At 45.3% G+C, this 19361-nt stretch overlaps 1 protein-coding gene across 31 annotated transcripts in view; it reads right to left on the bottom strand.

The window, feature by feature from the left end:
* The window catches only part of LOC108022350 (protein muscleblind), a 168357-nt gene that overhangs the window by 60448 nt on the left and 88548 nt on the right, over positions 1-19361 (bottom strand). The gene's annotated exons all lie outside the window — the stretch shown is intronic.

Here is a 19361-nt window from a genome sequence, read left to right as displayed (position 1 = left end):
CAGAAAAGTAACTAAAATCAACCTACGAAATTCTTTATTTACTTGCAGGATCGTGCCAGGATTGAAAGACAGTTGCTTTCCAAGCTGAAGTCCCCCAATTTTTCCAACTCAAGTTACTTATTAGCGGTTCGGCTAGTTTTTCGCATGATATCTCCCCTAATTGGAGCAGTTATCAATGAGCAATTAGCCGGCGAATCTTCGGTGCTGGCAGGATTGCAGGATGTTTGCCATGGCCAGCATTTAATTGCACGCATCGGTTGCAACTCGTTGGCAACTCTCTTGTTGCGCCCCCTTTTCCGCTCTTCCGCTCCGCCCGTTTTCCCCAAGCCAAGCTGGCTAAGCCATCTAATGAACTCGCCACTGGGCCCCTTTTCCCCGACTTGATCCTTCTCTAATTGCAAAAATCAACGGGAAACTGAACCCATTCCCAGGGTTTTTGCTGCGCACCGAACGCTTTGATTTATTCCGCACATGTGCGTGCCCCACCCAACACCCACCGCCCACCACCCCCTTTTCCCCACGGATGGCATTACAAAGCTGTATTTAGTTAATTACTCTAGGAGCACAACAAAAAGGAAGCGAATTGAAAGGCGATTGAGATGCGGGCGACTTTTGAAATTTTATGTCTCCCAGCGCAAGGAAACCGGCAACTCCCCGGCGTGACATTCGGGCGGGGAAACGCCGAGTGGAAGCCCGGGAAAACTGACGCTTTGGGGTGGCTCCTGCTATCTGTCTCGCTTTATCCCCGCTCTATTTACGACTAAATTAAATGTGCATTAAATAACGGTTAACAACTGACAAAGCCAAAAGCAAAAATAATGGCGAACGGCAAAAGTTGCTACAAAGAGCCAAAGCTAAGGAAAATGCGGAAAAGGGGAAGAAGATCGGGGCGGGGGAAACTGGTCAAGCACTGTAATTTGCGATTTTTTTTTTTCCGGGGAGGGGAAACGGAAATGGAAATGCCAAGGGGGACACAACGAGACGAGGAACAATGGAACAAATAAGCTGAAATCACTAAATAAAGTTAATAATATACAGAGGTCGTAATACAAAAATATTTTATTATGCAGCAAGATATAGTAATCCATTTAAATAGACATTTTGAGACCCACCCACAAAGAAGGTACTTGTATTCTCCCCAAGCCGAATCCATTTCCTGTCCCACTGTTCCAATTGATTTTTAATTTAAATTTGGTGCGTTTTATTGCGCCGCCCAACTCCCCACCGAGATGTAAACTGAAATGTCGTCACGTTGATTTGATTTTATTGCGCCCTGTTGGGCAGGACGTAATAGTACCGGACCTTCGAGGGCGGAAGATGGGCGATGGACGGACCGCCCGCTTTTACGACCCGGAATCAGGACTTGTGCATAATTTATGCGCCTCCTCAGTGCGAAGCGAAATAAAAAGGAGCAGGAAGCGGCGCATAAGTCAAATTTAGAGCCCACTTAGTAGACCAATAAATACCTGAAATACCTAGCGCAGAGCTAACCTTAGACCCCGACCCCAGGACCCAGGGTGTAATTTTACGACCTGGCCGCAGAATTCGCTCCCCGTCTCCAGCTCACTTCCATTAAATTTCCTCATGGAGCGGGGAGCAAAAATAAAATTGGCGAGGAATTTCTGAATATGTTGCAGCTTTCTCTGACTCTTCATAAAAATTTGCTTTATATGCTACACATTCAAGAGGTTTCCAGGCGGTCTCGGGTGGCTGCACCAGTCCAGGGGCCAGGACGAGGACAAGCCGCAACCAGAGGAGCAGAGAACAACAATAACCCAAAATGCCAACAAGTATGATAACCGCAACAACAGCAGCAACAAGAGCGGGCCAAGTGGGTGGTGCAGATACAAGATACAATCTGCAGACGGGCGAGCAGGCGACAACAAAGCCGGAGCAAAAAAACGTATTACTATGTGTACGTATAGAAACGGAAGACAGGAAGATGTTGTGGCACATTTTTCCACTAAGAGTATTATGAAATTTTTATATATTTTACAACTTGTCTGTCTCTCGGCGTTTAGGGGCCCGAAAGTGGGCGCAAGGGCGGACTGCTCCTGACAGTTTCTGCGGGAATGCAGCTTTGTTAGTTTTCCCCCACGCAGCAAGTGAGCTGTTCTTAAAGCTGCCACATCAAGTGGAAAATACCAAAAATAATGGGGGATAATAAATTGCAGGGGAAGCTAATCAGATTTAGTAAAAACAGTCAAGCTGTCTTCGGGCGAAGATGTTTTAGTTATGCATTCTAGAAAATTGAGTGTCAAAAATATTTATTATCCTTAATCAGGACCCCCTATGCTACAAAATTAAATCTCTCTTAATTTCGATCGAGTGCCAGTAGCATTTTATTAGGTTGGCAGCCCCCTTTGGATTAGAGTAGTAATTTCCCCGGATGTTATACCCAAGTTCAAGTGCCATTACACTCCCATTTGGCCCGAGCTTCTCGCGTTTCCTTGGGGGCCAGCAACAAAAACAAACACTTCATATGTTAATTTTGCAATTAGACTGCGAGAAATGGCACTAATTACACGCGCACGTAGCACGGAAACAACAAGCACAACAACGCCGGGATAAAAACCGGGGAAAATAAGAGTAGCCACTTGAAGGTCGAGACTGGGCAGCCCAAAAGTGGCTCCAGGCTGGAAACAAGCACCCCATGCTAGCCCGTGGTTAAAAAAGGAAAACGGAGAAAGCCCTGGGAAAGGAGGAAAAAAGCAAATAAAATTAATTTTATACACCAAGAGGGGCGGCGGCCTCGTCTTGATTATTGTAAAACAAGCCCAAAGAAATGCTGCAAATGTCTGGCCTCAAGTGGAGTGTGTGGGTGGAGTGGGGTGGCTTGGGTGGCTGGGTGGCGGGCTGGCAGGTGGGAGGGTTGGCATTAAAACGAGCGTTTGACACGCGACGCGTTTGCATTTTACACGCAGCAGGCGGGAGGGAAAATGGTTAGGGGAAATTAAGGATCCCGGGCGGCATTGTGGGCATTGTTTTATGCCCACACACACTGGCAGTCGCACTCACACTCAAGGGGGCGGAAATATTAACCGCACTGTACAATTCTAATTACATTTCGCCAGTCGCTCACCTCAGCGGCGAAAGTACACACACAACACACCGCCTTTAATTTTATTTATTGCGCAAATTTCAGGTGCCGCAGCATCGCGTGTCGCATTGCCATAAAATGCAGCGGAAAAAGGGGAAAACCTCGAGCAGCCGCCTTGACTTCCCCGATTGTTCTCCTTCTTTTGTCAGAAGGGGCCTTTAAGTTCCATATGTGGGCTTGTGGGGGCCGAGGCTTTGTTCCGGCGATTCTAGAACGCATTCCCGTAACTTACTCTCGACTGGATTGAGTGGGAAAGCGGCAAGAATAGGGAGATTTGCTAGAGTAAACTCACCTGAAAAGAAAAGAAAGGAGAGAGCTAGGTGTTAGTTTGGCTCTACTTAACAAGCTTCTATATGTGAAGGAACTCAACTAATTAAGGGAAATTTTAAGATGAGGAATATTCATTTAAGGCCATATGATACTGGATTGCTTTTTCACCTCTACTAAATATGCTTTAAAAAGTAAAGGCAACCCAAATAGGACTTTATATAGAACTCATAAATAATTTGAAAAACCCAAAAATCATGTTGCTGCCCATTTCCACTCGATTGAATGCCCTGTCGTCCTTCGGTCAGATTTCAGTTCCATCTGTTGCTAATCATGCAACAAGAACATAACATCAAAAATTCAAAGAAATAGCACAAAACGAGTATAAAATATCGTAAGCGAGATGACAAATAAGCGGACATTTTACGCTTAATTAAACAGGTTCAATAAACCGAAGGCAACTTGGGACCAGAATTGCGGCCCCAAAAGGAAGTGCTCAACCCTTTTTGCCGCTCCTTTTTTCTTTGTCTCGTCCTTCCTGTGTGTGTGTTAGTTATTGTTGCCTCAGCCTGCATAATTGCCAGCCATAAAAAATGTAAAAAAGAAGTGAAAGAGGGAGAAGGGGAAATCATTGACTCTATTTTGAAAGCATTTTAGGCCCGTCCGCAAAAAACACAAAGGCGGCAGTGTCCTTCTTTGCTGTCTGCTACACTCACAGAAAGAAATTGGGACTCGGATTTTTAATTAGTAACTGAAGGATGTGATTTTTAGCCATGGTTCCAATTTCTGAGAAAGTAAAAATACTTATAAAGTTTTTAAGACGACCCTAAATCTCTAGAAACAGACTCCCAACTGCATTATAGAAAGTGTAGTACAGCCAATATTACAGCATTTCTCCCCATGCACTTTCGAGGCAGAGACAGCGGGAAAACGGGGAACCAGGACACCCAGCCGAGAACCCATCATCTCTTTGGCCAACATCAAGCTCATCAAATGCACTGCACAGGCCACTTGCTTTTTAATTAAAATCCAAAGTCATTTGCATGCGCTTTGAAAGAAATTGCCATCTATTCATTGAATGGGTGGTGTGGATCTGGGCGGTGGGCGGCGGGGTGTCCAATGGGTGGATGCATTGTAATGTAAGTAGTTGCAGGGGGTACTTGGGGCAAGGGGCGCCAGAAGAGGCAGCAGCGGCAGCGACCATTATAATCATTATCAATTGCCGAGCGCTGACAACGAGCTCAACAATGGAGCAGATAAATGGAGGCGACCAGAGAGACGGCCACAAAACCGCCTGCGATGCATACAAAGTAGGGAAGTCCGGCGATCGGAGGGGGTGTGGCCGGCTGGGGGAGGGAAGGGGGTGCGCCTCAAGTGCACAAGTGTGTGTGTGGGCGGAAGGAAGGAAGCGGCGGCCAGAAGCGGAAACGGAAAGCCTTATTAAGCGGAAACATTTCGCCTTTTGGCTTCGTGCGTCGAGAGCCAAGGCGGCTTCATAATTTATGCCAATATTTTCACAAGTGGCATTCCGCAAGTGCACTGGGAGAAAAACCGTAATCTATTCATGGGAAATTTTAAAGAAATAATTAAATCATTACCAAACCCTTACTTTCATTAAATCTTCTGAGCTTAAATATTTACAGTTTCTAGCTTAGCATAAATAAGTTCTCAAATATTACTTTCTCTTTTTTTCCATAATATTTCCTCGATATTTCCAGTGTATTATTTTCCCCAAGTTGCCAAATCAAGTGCGGCGCTGCCGATTTTATTGCCAGGGCAGAGAGTATGAAATAAAAAACGAGAAGACAACGGGGACCCGAGAATTTCCCGGGCTATCAGCTTCGTCCCCTGGCATATAAATTGAGAAATTGCAATTGACGAACGAGAAAAGGCCCCGAAGAAAGCGAAATCGAAGCGGGCACAGGCGCGACGGTGTAAGAAATGCTCTCAAAGGATTCGCGGCGGCTTTTGAAGTGTAAATCACAGTGCCAAAGAAATGACAATTTGACTCGGGCGTAATTGGAGAACACAGCAGTCAAATGGAGGGAAGGGCTCTGAACCGAAGGATGTTTACCTCACCGCAAGGAACCAGAAACCAATTAGGCAGATGCTTTTTTAAGGTATTTAAACCAAGCTATTAGGTAAATTCTTCATTTCGGCTTCTACCAAAGCCGTTTCCTGTTTAATTTTCCTGACATTTTATAAGGTATATTAAGCCTGTTAGACACTTAAAGAGCTCTTGTGGGTCAACAGCATACCGTTTCGTAATTTCGTTTTTTGAGTAAACAAATTAAGGAGGTTTAGAGATTTATGAAAGGTAGTTTATTACCAGAAAACACCCCTCACTTCCCTGATGAACCTGGCACAACCGATAGGCCCGCATAAATCAGAGGGAAGTACGTTCCTCTCCTCCATTCCCGACCATAAAACATTAAAGTCGGAAATTTGCCTGAATCGGCATAAAAGTGCAGAAACCAAAATGCGGCAAACTTTGCTCATCATTAACAAACAAAATATTGAACAGGACCCTTTGGGCAGGGGCGAGGACCCAGCCGGAGCAGCTATCCTGCCGGCCAGTCAAGTTTTTCCAGCAGAAGTTGCACTCAAGTGCCTATTTATCTTATTAAGACGAGGCCGAGCAGCTTGTTTTCGGGCCCGAAAGCTGGATGTTCAGTGCTGAATGTTGGCCAATGTGCCCGGCCATTGTTGGCCAACTCGGCAAGGACACTCCCCCCGTTCTGGCCCGGCATTCGGCATTCAGTTTGCTTATTAGTTTATTTTGCTGCTTCAAGTAGTTTCTAAGTTTCTGCCGGGGATCTTTCTTCTGCGAGGCTGCCGGTCCGTTTGTTTTGTTAATTTGATATAGGAACCAGGGCCGGGAATGGCCGGGAATGCCGGGTGAGGAGCAAATAGTTCCCTTGACTTGTCCACTCCCCCACATGTACACTCTGCCAGGATGCGCCATGGATCCTGCGAGACGGGAGGGGAGATGTGGAATATGAGTGGATGTGAGTGGGCAAACAAAATGGGAAATTCTCTTGTTGACAAGCCATCATCATCATGGATGCCGAATGCTCCTTGGGCTGCTGGCTGCCATGAATACGTTTAAAGTGCTGTGAAAATTTTTCGGTTGCTTGTTTGATTTTGTCAACTGGCATTCCACTGCCCCACCCCCAAAACCCGCCCGTCCAACTTTTTGGCCATCTTTTCTGTGTGCGTGGACGTGCACGTCATGGAAATGTATGCTAATTGGCTTTTGATATTGTCCTCTGCGGGGCAAGGGCGTAATTTGCGGCAAAGCGGTCGGGGGCGTGGCTCGACATCATTCTGTGGTTCCCCGAATATTGAGTGGTTCAATGGCTCTGCCTGAGAATTGCAAGTGGAAGGTTGAAAGGCTTGAACAGAAAAAAGATTCTAAGCTTAACTTAGTTTTTAAATTTTGTTTTTATTGTCAAACTAAAAACTAGCTTTCAAATTTGTTATTCCAGGTGCACGTTGCTAATTGTCTGCGCGAGTTTCCCCTGTGAAATGCACATTTTTCGGTTCCTAAACAATAAAAGTTAGACTTTATTGCTAACCGAATTTATAGTTATTTCCCCTGCTTTGACACTTTGTTGATTTGTAGGTTTTATTCGCACCCCGCCAGAGCGCCGGAAAACAAATGCGGGAACAGGCGAGCTAAACTTTTTAATAAAACCAAAACAAGTTCCCGCTTACTTAATTTATTAAGCTCCAGAGATTCAAGACGCCAATCCTGCGGATTCCCTCCACTTCGACACTCGCACGCACAGACAAAGGCTCATAAATATCGATTTCATTGGGTGGCGCATACATTTCACGCCTTATCCGGCTGATGAGCAGTGGGAACTGGGCATTGCGAGTGGGAAAGGCACTTCCAACGTATCGCCGGCGAATCATCCACACGCCATGACTAAAAGTTACTAAATTTTCCGGCCGTTTGCGTCATTAATTTCCAAAAAAGAAAGCTGGGGCTGTGAAAGCCGAAAACCAAAGTGGAAATGCCAAAAGGAAAAAGCCAAGTCGGATACACGCAGCCAACGGGCGGGGGAAAATGCGTGGGGTGGGGAATGAAAACGAAACGAAACGCAAGTAGAAATAATGGGACAGCAAAAGTTTCGCGACCGAACGCCGATGGCCGTGCTCCGATAAGGATAATGGATTTGGACTACCCAACTACCGAGTGCCGAGCTCCGTCTGCGGACTGCCAACTACCCCGACCAAAACCGGGACGAAACCAGAGCCAAGTTCCAAAACCAAAGCGAACGAGCGCTGTGTTGCCGGGGCGAGAAAGAAATTTATTCATTGACAATTGAGTTGCGGGCTGCTGAAAATTGAGTTCGGGTCATCACCATCGCCATCACCATCCCGCTATTTAGATGTCCTGCTCCAGGACCTTCTCCCACTCCTGTGCCTCCGACAACTCATCGTCAGTTCATCGCAAGTAATTTCGAGTGCTGCATATTTATTTGCACAAACGCTTTGCTTTATTATTATGTATTTCTCTATTCCTGTTATTAGAGCCGAGCTCGCCCAGAAGTTCTTCAAAAGTTCCGCCGCTGAAGTACTTTCTGCGGTCAGGGGCTGCGGCATTTGAGATACTTTCTCGCTTTGAGAGCGGCAGGAATAAAAATGTCAAGTGTACTTTTTGGCTTACGAAAGTATGCAGAAGAGTGGGGGTTCCAATTGAATGAAAGAAGTGATTTGGAAAGGATGCAGCATGAAAGGACTCATCACATAGCCCGTCAAACTTTAGTAGAACATTTTGAGTAATTTAATGCTTTAAAGCATTTTGTTTGAGTTTTAAAAACCTCTCTATCTTAGTGGCCGTTAAGGTGCCTTATCCGACCGCAATATATTTTCCGGCTGGCTGGAGCTAGCCCAACTTTAACAGTAACAATCCCGATTTGCATAAACTTGACTAAACTGCAAATACATCCCACTCAATTTACATGACTCCCCTGTCCCCCAGACACTCGAATCTCCCCATCTTATCCCTCAGTTCCCCGCAGGCCACCCTACTTCACATGGCCTCTTTTATTTGGCTAAGGCCTCATTTTATTCTCTAATTTTTCTCTTTTTTCCTGCAACGTTCGAGCCGAAATTCGCTCGTCTTGCCGCATGAAATGCTTCCTTTTGGTCGATGTGTTTTTGTTGCCGAGTAAATCTAGTTCCTGGCAAATGCCACAAAAGATTGATTTTTTCCCTCCGCTCCTTTTATTTGTTGTTATTGCAGCTGTTGTGTCTCGTTTTTTGGCTGTCGGCCAGGAAAGAATTTTGTTTTGAGTGCTGCGGCGACGACAAGTCCAGCAGGGTCCAAAAATATCTCTTTAAGAGCTCTTTCGGCTCTTTTTGTTTAATAAACAATGCCGACTGCCACGCTATGCTCGTTTTATAAACAAGTCCCGGGAAGGGAGGGGCGGCAGAGTTATTTATTCTGTGCGACGCCTGAAACGTTTCGCATTTATTCTTAATTATCAACAGAAAGTTGTCTGCGCTTTTTTCGCCACCTCGCACCGTCCGTCCCAGCCCGACCCCCTATAAATCTAGTTGGCCACACTGTAGCCGTGCTGCAGCTTTCATTACCACGGCCACACTCAACCCACACGCCAAACGGCCGCTCTTCCTCTTACTTCCGCTTCCCACTCGACATACTTTATCATGACACGCGGCGTATTTCAACATATCTTCGCACACTGACAGATGAGCCAGCAGTCGGTGGAAGGCAGACACAGTGGACGCTCGGCCGGGGGACAGGGACACGGGACGCAGGACGCAGGACCACAGACAGTAGTCCAGTGTTGTTGTCTGTTTCTGAACATATGACAGTTTAATTTACTTTTATTTTTCTGTGTGTGGATCGCAAAGCACATCCAACTGTTCGGTTTTTGCGGCTTCTTTCCGGCTCCGCTTAAAGTTCATGTTTATGTCATTTAATTTCAATTATTTGCTCAGCAGAGTGTTCCCACTTTCGGCCATTTTAATTATGCGCTCTGGTAATTTATGTTAAACTCTGAGTTATTAGAATTTATGGCGAGCTGCTGGCAAAAACTGTGCGCAAGCGACGCGTGAAATGCTAATGGTCGAAATAAATACGTAAATACTATGTGTTCTTATACACGCGCTTGGCAGCCACAAATGGCCGGCTTTAAGCTCCCGCCCCTCGCCCACTCTGGCCCTTGAAAGGCCCTCTGGAAGTACGATATTGTATATGCCAAATAAATACACGAAAAAGCAATCAACTCTTGGCCAGGTTTTTTCGCCGGCGTAATAGAAACTTCCGAGCGTTTTCCAAATATTGAAAGCCGAACAAGACAAATGAAATGTAGAATTACTCAAACAGAGATGCGCAACGTCAAAGCAACTCCCTTTTAAAGCACTGAAGAGGGTTTCGACATTTTAAGCTTTTTGAGGTTACTATACTTTTAGTTTTGGTTAAGATCTCCAGGCAAGCAAATTTAAATTAATTAGAATTTAAGGTGTATTGTAGAAACCCTTTCAGCGCTTTCTTTGCGTGTAGTGTTGAAACAATTAACAAATCATTAAATATTCAAATGTCTGCTAGAAACCACTTACTATTCTTCATTTTATGGACATTATTAAAAACTCTAGAAAAACAAAGTGAACAGCACTCGCAGGCCGAACAATGACAGCGAGAAATCAACGCGCCAAAAACTGACAGACGACAAATGAGCACAAAAAATCAGTCAAGCGGAGGTACGGGGACATCCACATCCCCAGCCACATCCATCGACTGCACATCCCCGGCACGGAGTCCAGACAATGACAGCAAACGACTGACTATCTGACAGACAGTCCGACGTCCCGGGGAAACGAACCCGATGGTTGAGTTGCCATTTTGCTGCTCCTGCCTTCCGATACTTTCCGATAAGCAGCAACAACGGAACCGAAACCGCACCGCAAATTCAGCCGGAGTGCTCACGCCCCGGCTCCTGCGGAAAATCCCATCCACTCGCCCATAAATTCCTTGCTCAGCTCGCCTTCTTTGCTTTTTTGCCGGGCTCTCAAGAGATTTGTTTTGTTTTCGTGCACTTGTTTACTGCGTCTTTGCTGCGAGCATGGAAAAATAGAAAAGTGGCGAGGAAAGTGGCAGCAACAATGCACGAATCCCGCCAGCGGCCCCACTTTTTGTGGAACTGAACCCGGCTACACCCCACCACTCCACACATGCGAGTGCGGGCTTACTTACTTCGCAGCTCTGGGGGATTTGCCGCTTTCCTTTGCCGGGCAAAGGGAAAATGTAAATTTACATTAGACGCAAGTAAATTTAAATAATGCGCGTAAAATTTACTACTTTTCTGCGCATTTCTCCTGCTTTCTCCGACTTCTACCCCTTGGGCCCCACTGTCCCCAGTTGTCTTACGAAGGCAAAAGCTTTAGATAACAGTTATGGCATCGTCCTTTGTTACTTTCCTGCTCGGCGCCATTTCCTTGGCCCAGCTTAGAGAATATGTTGACAAGCATAAAGCTGCTGCAAGGTCCTCGGTCTCCGATTTCCCGAGAAAGGAGTGCAGAAGTGACAAGTTGTGCGAGACTCTGGGTCGGGAACGGGAAAGCACACGAGTGGGATAAGCGAAATTTAACAATTTGTTGAAAGATATGCCAAGGTGGCGCACAAATCTCCGACTCGTAAATTGCCAGGAATAACCAATTTAGGCATCCCACAAATCCCCCAAATCGCGTGGGTGGCTCCAAGATTCATGATTATCTCGTTCATAAACCTTAGAAAATAATATAAATAACAGATTCTATTAACAATTCGCGTTATTGTACAGTTTTTCAGAAAGCATTATGAAGCGAAAGGTATTCTGTGGGTCCTAAGTGTTTCCCAAAAAAAGAAATGTGAAATGCGGCTCCCCCGCGAAAGTATGGATTATGAATTACCTATGACAAACAAAGGACTTCTGTGCCACCCAGCTGAAGCCTGTGGCCCTCCCGCTTTCCCAGCCCCAGTTGGACATCCCGGCCCGAGGTTTGGGGCGACAGGAAAAGCCAGCGAATAAACCACATCCCCTATTGAGCCTCAGCCGCTGATCACAAAATCCACATGCATTTTTCATGCTTTGTCAAATAAACAGCATCTACATATAGAGCACAGGCGGCCCCACACACTCCGTGCTCCGGAGACATTTTTTCAACGGCTAGACGACGGAAATTCGTGCCTGGGTTACCGTTTTTTCATCCTTTTTCACCCCGGGACAAAGTTTCGGCAAAACGCTCTGCCTGGCTGCTTCTTGCCAATTTCGGCAAAGACACTGGGCAAAAAGAATCGGCAGGAGATGCTGCTGCAGCCCGAGTCTAATAAAAGTCTGGTCGACAATATTTTCAACCCTCCACGAATTATACACAGCTTTGATCCATCCGTTCCGTTCGGCGAGGCGACAACCCCGGGAAATGCAATTTTCGTGCATGGGGCAAAACGTGGCTTGAATAGCCAAGTGAGTCCCACATTATAAATAAATAAGCAGCCCAAGCACCCAAAACCAAAGAAAGAAAAAAGGAGGCGATGGATAAATACGGGAAAAGCTGGCAAGGAACTACCCTCTCGACGGCGAAAATAGAAGCGATATCAAGGCGAGAGCGAGGCAAACATTTTAACAAGTCAATAACATGTCAAGTGAAAACTTTTTTAATATTTTCAAATTGTTGTCTCTTCCCAGAGCTCTGCACCCCCGAAATGTCAACTCACTTGGCCCGCCCTTCAAAGTAAAAATAAAAACCCACGACGTCTGACGGAACAATTAATCAAAAATTTACCACAATATTTTACGCTACTCAAGGAACGAATCTCTGGTGTGACAGTTTTGTTTGTCATGCGTTTCAGATTTTTAGCAGCTTGTAAGCCTTATTGGCTTACAAGTTGGCCCGCAAAGTGACAACTTTACAAGGCACCAGGAAGCCGTTGTGGAATGTAATCTGTATTCCGGGAACTAAGGATTCAAAAATGAATTAGGCCTTAACTGCACTTAGGCTCGCATTTGCCTGTGTGGATCCTAAGTGGATTAGCTTCGATACCCCGGGTCGACTCGGCTTTTCAGAATAACCCTTGCCGAGCTCGCTTTTAACTCCAATTACATTTGGCTCTGAAATACGACTTTCGGGCCGACGTCTTCGCCTCGCTCCGGCCTCCCCCGACACTTAACTTGATTAGTTTCCGGCCGGAGTTCCATGGCCCACCTGCAGTCGCCGTGTGGCAGACACACTCGCCGCTCTGGCAATATTAATTTCAATAAATCAACAAGTGCATTTTTAAAATGAACAAAGTTTTGCACACTCTCCGAAAGGCAGAGGCAAGAACTTCGTTTGGGGCTGCATGCGAAGTGGCGGCTGTGGAGAGGCAAAATCAAGCAGAAAATATTTGCCAAACTTTTCGCATCGAGCTGTGTTTACCTAATGTATTAAAATGTTCCTCCATTGATGAGTTATATGGCTGCCGTAAGCCATTATACAAATGTGGCCGGGCTTTGATTTCATTAAAAAAGGAAGTCAGGATCCAAAGAGCAAAAAGGAGCGCAATGTGCAGTTAGTCGAGGAAAAGTTCAACTGTCATTTTTTTCGGAAAGAGCTGGGCAACTTTTTGCTCGAGAACTTTTTCACAACGGCTGTGTGCTGAACTCCCCATCTTCATCATCATCATCGTCGTCTTGAGGCGCCGTTTAAAGTTTTCCCCATTTTTCTACTTCATTTTTTGTTTCTGCAGGGTTCCCTTCGCCGGCACAAAAATGTATACTTATATAAGTTATACCGCTCGAAAAATCAGAGTAAAGTTCTAGCTGCAAGTAGTACATAAACGAGACCAATATGCGTGTGTCCCCGTCTGCGTCTGCAGTCAAAGTTTCCCCGGGGGCAAAACCTATTTTTTGTGTTTTTCGTTCTTAACCCTCGCTCTGTGGTCTCCGATTCCTGGCAAATATCATTATTCTTGTCGTTTTGCTGCTTTAAGCGATTTTCGTGAAGTCGTTTAAACTTGACGTCTATGAAAAATGTTGGCAGCCCCTTGCCCGAGATGGAAAAAACTTCTGGGCGGAGTTGGCAAGAAAAATGCATTAAATAGTTTTTGACAATATTAAAAAGGGCAAGAATCTTGTCGTCACTTACGAGGGGTCAAGTTAAACCGCTTGAGTGGTGGAGTGTCATGGGAACTTACCTGAAAATAGAAAGAAAAGTACTTATAAGTATTGCGATGGTATTTTTTAGTTCTAGATCTAGTCTAGTATTTCTAAGTTATTTTTTTGCAATTAACTTAGCTCAGTCTTTCTAATCTAATAAATATTTAGATACTAGCCCTTTAAACAAATATGTAAAGGCATTTATAGGTATTTCATCATTAAGCTCGCTACGGCCGATTTCTCAATGCAATTGAAAAATTTATATATTCCAAATATCTTGTTAGGAGTATTGTTCTAGTTGAATTTACCGAACAAGTTAACCTGGTGTTATCTTTTCCTGGCAGGAATCTCACTATAGCCCTAACGTGACTCTGGGAAATCGGTGCCACACCCGGTTTTCCCTACCGTAGTACCCGGCTTTATTAACTGGTTTGTTAGAGGTCAAGCAGCCGAGGCAACCTGCCCACAGAACTGTGTCGCACTAAATAATTGCCAATTTACGTGCATTTTGCGGATGCGGATTATGGGAGCTGAGGTTATGGCCGTCAGCAGCTGGCTCCGCAAAAGTTTGCTCTGCAACTTATTGACCTTTTGGTCATTTGGCCACACACACTCAGTGCCCGCTGCTCCATGGGTTGGGTCAACATTTGCCGAGCGAAATCAAGTCGGGAGCCGTTCTGCAGCTGGCTGTTCAGGTCTGCTGCCTAATTAGTTGGTTTTTGAGGTAGCCAAGAAGTGTTTGCCCGTTGTGCGAGCTCTGCCGGGTCCTCAGCCCCGAGTGGAGCGCTTTTAACCCTAATCAACTGGCCAAGCTCTGTGTCCCAGTGCAGCAGCGGCTTTGGCTTAAATTGCATAACTCAACTGGAATCGAACGTGGCTCCCCCGCCAGTCCTCACACATTGTGTGTGGTATTTGCTATTTGCTTAGCTAACAAACCCACTCCGCTCTGCTTTTTTGCACCCAAATATATAGTGTGTTTTTACTGGCCGTCTGGCTGGCGTTTGCCAAAAATCAAATGCAATCAGCGAAAACAAATAATGGCATAACGTGCCGTATTCCCGCGCGGCAATGAGAGTAGAACGTGTTCGGGCCTGCTGGAATGCAAACACAGTGCAGTCGAGCTAATAAATATTGAAAGTGGTTTAAAACAAATCGGCAAATAACGTGCAATATGGTTTTTATGTTTACAAATAAAGGGAAAATCGATCTGTAAGACTGCACCAACAATCGGTTGGCAAAAGCATATTAAACTCCACGGCTGTATTAAATATGCATTGATGTAAAAACAATAAAATCGATAGCTGTGCCCAAGTAATGCCGACTGAACTGCATGAAAATTAAATTGCAGCACGGCAATGAAATCCACACGACTTCCACATGAGGGAACGCAAATACAAATTTAAAGGGGGCTTACAAACATATACTTTTTATGCGAAAACAATGTGGGCATATTGAGCTTTAAATGCAAGTGCAATTCAGTTAATAAAAGCGATGCCAGTCGTCCATTATTATATAGAATATGTAAGAGTTTATAAAAATTGTAATAGCAAAGGGGTGACAAACAAGAAACTAAAAAAACCAAACAAATATTGTGTGATAATATATTTTTTAAATTTTGGGTGGGTATTTTAAATCAATACAAAATATTTAACATACAAAGGCATACAAAACCTTTCTTAAAGACCTTTGTAGGTATGAAAATAAAGAAATTCCTCTAGAACTTCATATTTTATTATTTCCGAGGAGCATTAAATTGATGGCTAGCTATATAGATTTTAAAATGTTCCAACGATCTCACGGAACGTAGGCCCACTTCTCAAAGGAGTGAGTTGGGGAGTCCTTGCGGCTTACTGCATTTTACATACACGTCGGAGGACATATATAGCTGCCAGGCTCTGTGGGTATGTGTTTGTTATTTTCATTTGGCTACTGCAACTGGGATTTACTTTTTGTGCCCCCGGCAGCCTTCTGGTGGACTTGTGGAGCCATGGAGCCGCGGACCGAGGCTTCGTGGCTCCGCGGAGCCGTGGAGATGGAACGATGCGCGTAAATTTAAATTAGCAGCAGCACCACACATGGCTTCTCTGCGCGCGCCTGTGTGCGGCGCGTGTGTATGAAATTACGCATACGCCACGTTGCACCACATTTTGACTACTTCATTACCATGTTTAATCAGATCATTGCGTGTCTGCCACAGCTGCCGTCTCTTTCAGCTGTCTCTCTGCCGTCTCTCTCTGTTGCAGAGGCCAGTTCATCAGTCAACCGCACTTTGACCCGCCCCTGCAACCCCTTTGCCGCCGCCACTGCCATCATTTAAATGCTGTGCATTAATATTTCACACACACGCACGCACGCCCCTCGCCTCCCCCTGCGAACTACCCCCGTTGTTTTAGTGTTTTAAATAACAATTTGGTTTAGCATAAATTTACGCATGTTTTTGCATCGCTCCGGGGAAAATTGAAGCGGCGGCGAGCCGAAAAGTTAGTTTCCACATAATGTTTGGTAGCTTTCCTATAGCGTTGCCGTTGCTGTTGTTGTCGCTGCCATTATTCTAATTGTTATAGTTGCCCGCCCAGGGGAGGACGGTGCGGATGGGTAATATTCGGGGTAATGGCCACTGTTTGGGTTTGACTTGGCAGTGTAAATGGCGAAATTGCTGACAGACAGTTCGGGGAGTTTGGAAAGCTTCATTTTCGAGAGCGATTTAGCGAGTTCCAGGATATTTGTTTTTAAAGGCATTGCAATATTATGTGGACAGTGTATTTGTTACAATATTTCCATTAATTTTTAAATGCCATTTTTAAAAAAATTAAGCTATTTTCGTTAATTTTCTAAATACCCAGAAATACCCAGGAGTTTCCAGCATTTACGCTCGATTAGTGACCTGAGGCTGCAAGCCATTGTCATTATTGACTCTGGCTCATTTCGGCTGAATGGCATTCTGACATATGCCAAGTGTCGTGTCCTTTTCGAAGGAAACCCCTCACTGCCCTGGCCAAAATCCAGCATTTTGCTTTCGCCTGATTTATGCACATCAATAACACGAGGCGAAACAACAGGCATAAATCAGTTCTCGGGCGAGACACGCACAGACAATGGCCAAAACAAATATTTGACTAATTTCGAGGATAGCCCAGTGCACGGCGGCTGACAAAGGGAGACAGGGGGCGGCCTTAAAACAAACTTGGCCAGAACAAAGTTACGGCCTCTGCGGCTGACACTCGAAGGGGCGGTAGTTCATAGATACACGAACATAATTAGGAACGAGTCGTTTTAATTGATGGTTTAAACCAGCTCGCAGGCGAAAACTTTGCACTTGGCTTGTTTATTAATGCCTCGTTGTGCTGCAGCCATGTCGGCCTGCTTATTTAGCTCATTTATTTTGAATGGCAGCTCGGCTAGCTGGCTGATGCACTTGTGGTCAAGAGCAGTGGAGACGGGCCAAATGTCTGCCAGTCTGCATTAATTTCCAGCTTAAATTGCGCTGCCAGCACGCACAGCTCTGCATACTTTCGGGCTCTCGCTCGCACTCACTCACACACCCTCTGCGGCTGCTGGGAAATTTATTAGCTGCAGTTGCTGCTCGGAAAACTCAACCACCGGCCGCCCGCCCCACCTTAGCCTGCGGTTGCACCTGCATCTAAGCTGATTGCCAGTTATCTGTGCATCTTTGTAGCTGTGCGGATTAATTATAGCCTTGTTTAGTTTATAGAGTTGTCTGCCGGCATTTGCATTTCCATTTGATGACACCCCACCCCTGTCAGCCCCGTGTTTTCCGAAAAAGTGGCCAAATGATTCGGGGCTTAACACAACGAGTAGCGACTGCACACACACAGGACCTTATATTTGCACGCAACTAATTAGCTGTCAAAATAGTATAAAATCAACTGCCACGGAGTGTGGATAGGCGGGGGATTTTCCGTGTTAACTCTGACAGTGAGAGAAAAAGTGGGTATTGGCAGCTGCATGAGCCTATGTACGTTGCAGTGTTGATAAATGACTGACGCAATTTCCCTAAAAAAAACGTCAGTTAATTAATTTTTCGAAAACAACAGTTACATTTAGATTATGTGGCAGAATCTTCGAACAATTTAGGATCAATATACATTATCCTTTACTATTTTCTTTAATTTTCCAGCTCTTGAACCCTGTAGATACAAATGTATCTTTCCGCGCCAACAACCGTTTTTAGCCGTGTGTTAGGGCCGAAGTCAAAAGTTTGTCCAGCAGCTAAGAAAGGGAGTGGGGTGAAGTTTTTGCGAGTCTGCTCTGTGTGCATAATCGAGCGGATACAATCATTTTAATAGACACGCCGGTGTTATAATTTATATGCAAGCATATCCGTTTGCTGGCCCTCTGCTCCTCCCTTGTGCCCGAAAATTGTGGCAATGCTAGGCTGTGGGGGTCTGTGGGCCAGGTCCTGGTCGTCGACCACATTTCTATGCCATTTGCATATCTCCACCTATGGAGCCCGCTGCCCCCGGCCCTTTGTCTCCCGAATGACTTTGTCTGGCCATTATTGTGTTAATTTTCAGTTTGATATTCGGAGGGGGAGCGGGGGCTAAGGACGTGTGTGAGCAGGGACAATATGGTGAATGGCAAAAAGTTTCCACTGTGGCGAAAAACAATGTGAAATATTTGTCGCTTGTTGGTCGCTCTTTGCGATGATTGCGCATGATAAAAGCAATCACGATGAAGGGGGTAAGCATTTCGAAAATGAGTAAAACGTAAAGGTATTTCCACTCGCCCAGATTCCCCACATCATTGAAATTTTTGCTGTTTTTAAACGAAACCCTGATATTTTAATTACCTTAATGCAGTAGCGTAGCCAAGTGGCTGCCACTAGAAAATTTAAATTTCTTTTTAAACCCTGTACTGCTGAATCAGATTAATTGCGAACATAAACTATTCCTGCCAAGCCCGGCCACAATTATTTAAGCCACTTAAAATACCCGTTCAAAACTTGACGAGACAAACACAATTATGAGCAAATAAAAAACGCATCGCAAATTCATGAAAGCTGCAGTATAATTTAATTAACAGTATACAGAAGCGATCGGGAAAAACAATGAAAATGGGGAAAAAATGTTGCATATACATATGCGAAATGAACTGCCAACAATAAAAGCGAAATGAAGTCGTGGCACACAGAGCGACAGCAATTAAAGGGAGCCAAATATTAAATTATACAAAAAATTAAGGGGCGGGGAGGGGGTTAATTAAGCTGTCTCCGTCTCGCTCCCTCCTCCGCAGGACGGGCGGGCAATGAGAGATAAATATCAGCGATTAATTTGAAATTTATTGCGTGCATTTAATAATTTATTAGTGCGTGAGCGCGAGTTGGGCTTTGTTCCTTGTTGCTAGTGCGATTTATGTGCGGTGCAGCAGGGGAAGCAGGGGCAGCAACTGCAGCAGCAGCAGCAGCAGCAACAACACCTTGCAGCACACATTGCGCATACGCCGCATTGTTCGCCCGTTAAGCGCGCCCATCCCTCGGAAAATGGGAAAGGTTGGGGGCCGCGGGAGGGCGGTTAAACAATTGCATTTAAATTGCATGCCTCGCTGTTTGACTCTTGGCACCGCGCTCTACATGCATGCGGCGCATTTTGGGGGCCATAAATAAAAGGCAAACAACTCAATTTGCATTGCGGGTGGGCAGAGGGTCATGTTCCCCGCTAAGCTCGCCCCTTGCCCCCTAATTATCGCCCCCGAAATCCCTTACAAGTCCTGCAATCTCTGGCCATCAATTGCTAATCTTGGCTAATTATTCGAGGCCAGCTGCAGGAATTCATTGCTTATCCCCCGGCCAAAACAAAAAGCACGGCTCCCCTCATCAACTCAACTCG

The sequence above is a fragment of the Drosophila biarmipes genome, chromosome 2R, assembly GCF_025231255.1.
Source record: "Drosophila biarmipes strain raj3 chromosome 2R, RU_DBia_V1.1, whole genome shotgun sequence".
NCBI classification, from domain to species: domain Eukaryota; kingdom Metazoa; phylum Arthropoda; class Insecta; order Diptera; family Drosophilidae; genus Drosophila; species Drosophila biarmipes.
This window is presented reverse-complemented; position numbering and strand designations above follow the sequence as displayed.